At 40.1% G+C, this 6,000-nt stretch overlaps 1 protein-coding gene across 6 annotated transcripts in view; it reads right to left on the bottom strand.

Annotated features, from left to right (window-relative positions):
• Window positions 1–1,244: 1,244 nt before the first annotated feature.
• The window catches only part of LOC105041802 (ubiquitin carboxyl-terminal hydrolase 26), a 39,676-nt gene continuing 34,920 nt past the window's right edge, over window positions 1,245–6,000 (bottom strand). For 4 of the 6 annotated variants that reach the window (XM_073253902.1, XM_010918828.3, XM_010918826.3 and 1 more), the window contains one exon: window positions 1,662–2,014. The gene's annotated coding sequence lies outside the window, so the exon portion shown is untranslated. The other 2 variants (XM_073253900.1, XM_073253901.1) reach the window with 2 other exon arrangements.

The raw sequence follows: 6,000 nt of genomic DNA, 5'->3' as shown, positions 1-6,000 counted from the left end.
TTCTCTCTTTGCTCTTTTTCCCTTTTCTCATCTATTTCTCCTCCCCTTCATTCTCTTTCTCCCTTCTCCTTTCTCCTTTTCTTTCTCTACTAATTCTTCCATCTCCTCCTCTTCCTCCTCATCCACTTCTCCTCTTCATCCTCTTCCTCCAAGCCGTCTATAAAATATTCCTCTCCACGGCAATCCCCTCCACCTCCATCCTTTTTTGCCTTCCCAATCTTCTTCCTCTCCATCCTTTTGTCCTTCTTGTCCTCCTCCCTATTCCTTGCCAACGGTCCCTTTCCCCTCCTCTTCATCCTCTTTCTCATCCAAACCAATCTATGAGCCCTATCCTTTTAGATGCCCCTCTCTACATCCGTCCCTTCTCACTGACAAAAAATTATTTTCCCTTCCTTTTCTCCTCACTCATTTCTCCTCCTCCACGATGGCTCTCTCCACCTCCTTTCTCTTTATCCATTTTGCCTTCTTATTCTCCTCCTCTCCGAATCATCCATAAGCCACCCCCTTCACACGGCCCCTTCTATCTCCATCCTTTCTCACCGATAACCCATTCTTCCCCCTCTCATTTCTCCCCTCCCTCTTCTCCTTCTCCTCCCCTTCTCCTCTAACCTATCTTTACCGACGATCCTTCTCTCCTCCCTCCTCCATTCTCTTTTTCCTCTAAGTCCACCCATAAACAAAAGATATTTTCGTTTATTGACAGAGAAATCTAACACCATTTATTAGTAAAATGAATGATTGGACCACATTGAAATATATCGATAATTATAAAGATCATTTTGATATTTTTTAAAATATAGAGATATAAATAAAATTAAGTTAAAGTTGAAAGGATGATCCTGTAATTTTTTTTTTTTGAATCATCAAGAGAATATATATAGATGATTATTCCTAGTTATCAAGATAGGAAAAATGAAGTAAACTGCTTAGGTAAAAGATCGTATTGTAGCTGGAAACAAAGATCAAGCTAGATCCAAGAATTTGGTACAAGAGAAACACTTCCAAACACTTGACATCCAATATGAGACCTTCCTGCAAGTATGTACATGAGATGCATGTTGCTTTAGTTGTCCCAATGATATAGATCTTATCCTAACACTCGCAGTCACACGTAACATATTTATCAAATTCAAATTACCATCATATTCAAAGCAAAGATAGATACAACCTTTTTACAGAAAAGTTACGCTTCATTACGTTTTCCGAGATTAGAGTTGAATTGTGTAGGTTTTAAATTACATGGCTGAGCTCAATTCCCACTCCAATTTAATCTGTAAATGCGCAAAAAGAAACCATGGGTGGCTCCATATTCTTTAGAACTTCAGGAAAATAAATGCTGCAAAAAGCACTTACAATCTTAAGTCGAGCTATGCTTCCAAAGTCTGGTGCACTTGCACGACAAATCTGCAGAGCCTGTTCCCGTGCTCTATCTCGCCATATGGCTAGGAGAAACATTGTTGACGTGAACAAAGACATAGGTAGGCTCATATCCAGAAGTAGACAAGCTTGCACTCCGCCATCATCTTCAGTTTCAACCCTTTGAATCATTTTCATGTGTTTGTTTACCACTACAATTGGGTTGCAACATCAAGCTCGCCATCATTTCTGCATCCATTCTAATAGTTGGTTCTTTCTTGTTGAATTGGATTTGGACCTCAGCATTTTAACAAACAAGGCAATTTTTATTCTATGGGAATGAAAAGCATCCTCATGGCTAACAGAAGAGGGGCAGACAATATAAACGGTAAGAAAGTTTGAAAACCCCAGCATAAATGCATTATGGCTACGGAGAGTACAAACAACAAAATCCCCTGACAACAATTATAGAAGAGCCATCCCCCTTCTTTTCTTCTCTGAGATGGTTACTTACAGAGGTCAGGTAGAAAAATGGCAGCCCATGCTTTCACAAGTCACAACAATTCAAGTACAAGAATTGAAGCCCGAATGCGGAGCTGGTGACCTCCACACATGTAAAAAGAGTTCAGTGCCTCCAATATTCACCAATCTTACACACCTACAAAATTAAAATGGAAGAATTGAAAACAACATAATCGATGGCCAGAGAGAGAAAGAGAGAGCACGAGTATACAGGTCCTATAGGATTTCAAAGGATTTAGCCTTAATTAGCATATACCCATACAGAAAGTTTAGTGTATAATGATTTAGCCGAATTGGTGAAACATATACTCTGCCTCAAGGAACCTGCTAGAGCTACATTCATTACTTTTGCCATTTTAACCCACTGCCTTGGTACCCCCATTCCTATCCATTATGACTTACCACGACCTGTCCTACACATTTCCTCTAAAATTTCTCATATCAGCATATGTTTTCCATTTTACTACAACATCAGATAATAGGAGGAAAAATTCCAATAACAGGACAAATATCTGGAGCACTTCTATCACTGTTTGAGAAGCAGCCATATTTAGTTAGTAATCACTGCCATCTTAGTTTGAGATGGGCAGCAGTCACTTGCAGTGCAGCTTTTGCCGGAACTATTAATAACAAGAGATCAACATAGATAGGTACCAAGGATGGCAGCTTGAAAATACAAAAGGAGGCCAAGCACTTGCAATGCCACTCTTGCCAGTGCTAACAAGTAACAAGAGATCAACATAAGCAGGTAGCTAAGGATGTCAGGTTGAAAATACAAACAAACACGTTCTCCATGGGAGGCATGTGTTTCACATGTGCGCATGCGCACATGCACACACGCACAGAGAGAGAGAGAGAGAGAGACCACGGGCAGGGGGGGTAGAGAGAGAGAGAGAGAATGCACTGACAGGAAAAACTATCACAGAGAGCTTGACCAACCCAGCACTGCCAACACTGGACAGTCGCTGAGACCATAACATGTCCAAAAACAGAGGGCAGTATATAGAAAAGAAAATGTAGCATCATTTAGAAAATTTATTGGAAGAGAAGTGAAACAACTACTTGAAACAGAGTGGATTATGTTCAAAGGTTAACCAAAGATATTGGAAAGTTCAATGGTGATGAACATATAAAAATCAACAATGCTCATTGAAATATCAAAAGCTCAAATGGAATTCAAAAAATTGAGGTCTGAGTTCAAGAAATGACATGGAACAATTGACTTAGAAGACTTCTGAGTATGGAAAGTATAACTATTCATACAATACCTCCATGCAAGAAGATTGAGGAATCACAAGTCCATAGATCTGTCAGAACCTAATTTCAAGCATACTAGAATCATCCATTTCATTGACTGCTATCCATTTCCGTCATTATCACCACTATTAACCATTGCTACCGCCACAGCTGTATGGTGCTCATGTAGTAAATTCATGTTTTGATCGAACTAATTGTCAAGTGAAGCATTAAAATCTCTCCAAACTAATTGTGGAGTGAACATTAAAATCTCTCCGACCCATTTACAGCTAAATTGAAATCAAGAGCAACATTAATATTAAGCTTTTACTTGATACAAATTTACATTTTTAAAACTATTGTTATTTTTTCTATAAATATTATGAAAGGAGAGACAATATCAACAGAATACAAAACAGAAGGTAAAAGTGAATTAGGAGACAGAGAGGAGGCATTAGTGATGACCAGCAAAACTAATCCAGGTCCAAGGAGATGCTAACCATGGTCAGCAATCAGGGTGTGGCAGTTGGGAAGGCTAGAGACAAGGTGCCTCAGCAGCAGTGGTAGATGCTGAGGCCACGAGAAGGGTTCTGTGGAGGCGGAGTGCTGGAAGAGAAAAAAGCGAGAACACAGAAAACAGAGCAATGACAGGAGGAAAAAAGGATAGGGAGCAAAAAAATGGCTGGAATTTTAGGACACCCCATACATTTCTAAAACTAATATTATATTTTATTTATTTCTATTTTATTTATATTCATGTGAATGTGTTCAATTTGTATTTGTTAAGGTTATTAAGAACTGGTGGCATTAGACTAGGATTTAAGGCTTAGTGAGACATACAGAGGATTAGATCCAAAAACTAGGGGTGGCAATGGATCGGGTATGGGTCGGGTTGATCGATACCCGTATCCACCCTGCCAGAAAAAAAAAAACACACCCGTACCTGCCCCATACCCGTCTCAGGTCAAGTCGGGTTAAACTCCAAGGACAGATCGGGTCGGGTATACCTGAATAAGTCTCCCCTTCTCCATTCCCCATCTCCGCCGCCGCCACCCCACCATCCTCAAACCCTACAAAATATCATGCTTCCACCAAGATTAAGTTCTCAAATCCTCAAGGGACCAACTCACACCGCCACAACTCACACAAAATCCCATATGCTCGAGAAAAAACCCCAACCAAGACCTAAAAACCCCTCCGATCTCCCTCAGGTGCTCTCCTTCCCCACAGATCTCCGAAAGAGAGAATGAAATGAAAAGAAAAAGAAGCAAAAGGGGGAAAAAAGATCAATCTATATGGGAAAAGGACTTACCCTTTATTTTTTTTCCATCTTTCCTTTGTTTTGGTTGATTTTTCCTATGTTTCTCCCGAGTGTTTCCTTTGTTTTTTCAGTCCTCAGGAGTCTCAGTCAGGTGGGAGGCTTGGAGCCACCAAATAGGGAAGCTTAGATGATGGCTAGGGTTTGTTGGAACCCTAGCTGTTGGGCCGCCACCACTAGGGCTGGAGGGGGAGTGGGGACCCACCGGCCACCAGGCTGCTTGGGTGTCAAGGTGGCCGTTTCACTGGGTGTGGGTTGGGGGTGTGGGGGGACAGATTTGGATGTAAACATGAGAGAGAGAGAGAGAGAGAGGGAGTGGGGGAAGGAGTGGGGATCTGCCGGCCACCGGGCCACCGCAGCGCACTGCGCCGCTTAGGTGTCGGGGTGGTCGGGTCACCAGTTGGCAATGGGATAGATGTAAATGCAAGAGAGGGGGAGGGAGGCATGGGTTTTGATATACATGAGAGACAGAGAGAGATTTAAAATTTTAAATAAAAAAAATTATCGGAGCAAATTCGGGGCAAAGCATAATATTATCCGTACCCGATCCGATCCCACTTTGGATATTTTTCTAAAACTCATACCCACTCCGCCTCTTAATTGAGTCAGGTAAAAGCTGCCCCATTCGGGTCGGATCAGGTCGGGTATCCACCGGATCAAAAAAAATTGCCACTCCTATCAAAAACCTTTTATTGACCAAAACTCAAAAACTATGTAGAATTTTTGAGTGAAACCAATCACACATCAAAGTAGACAGAGCTTCTAAGTGGGCATTAATTTTAGCATTTGGACTTAAAACATCTAATTTATGTGTTTTGAATTTGTTCTTCTATGCAGAGCCATTATAGCGGTTTATGACAGGCTATCGGGTTGTCATGGAACCCAAACCGATTTTTTTTAATATTTTATACTAATTTTAAACTTTAAGTAATTCTGGGAAATCCTATTGTTCTTTGTACTGAATTTGAGGAAAAAAAGGAAAGGAAAGGTTAGCCCTAAAAGGAAGATTAAAAGGGAGGAACAATGGTTGGAAAGGATTCGAAGGACAAGATCTTGGTTTTGGAAGAAGAAAATCTTGTAGATGGGTTCACTAATTAAGGTATGTATCATTTCATAACTTATTGGTGAGATTATTCTTCTGAATTTCTTTTCCTTTAAAAGGAGGGTCAACCAGGATTCTCAAAGTAGAAATTAGATTGGTACCCATTGTAGGCAATGGTGAATGTATTCAACTGAACCCTTGTGTTGCTTGCCCTGGAGTTTGATTTTTACCATAAATTTTTGTACATATTGCTTCAATGTATAGAAGTCTAAATCTAGAAAATAACAAGATTTAATTCTTTTTTTTTAGGGGGTTGGAGCAGCTGCTCTGCAAGGCAGTATACTTGAATTAGGGATTTTTCTTCCAGGCTAGATATAGATTTTAGAACCAATTTTTTATGGATTGAAGGCCTATATGTTCACTACTTCCAGATTTAATTAAAGAAAAAAAAAAATTGTAGGCCAACATCTAATAGTAAACATTCTTTACTGCCAGCAATGACAGATTTATAGTAATAATAGATGTA

Source organism: Elaeis guineensis, chromosome 3 (genome assembly GCF_000442705.2).
Source record: "Elaeis guineensis isolate ETL-2024a chromosome 3, EG11, whole genome shotgun sequence".
Classification (NCBI taxonomy): Eukaryota; Viridiplantae; Streptophyta; class Magnoliopsida; order Arecales; family Arecaceae; genus Elaeis; species Elaeis guineensis.
Note: the sequence above shows the minus strand (reverse complement) of the source record. Positions and strands in the feature narration are given on the sequence as shown.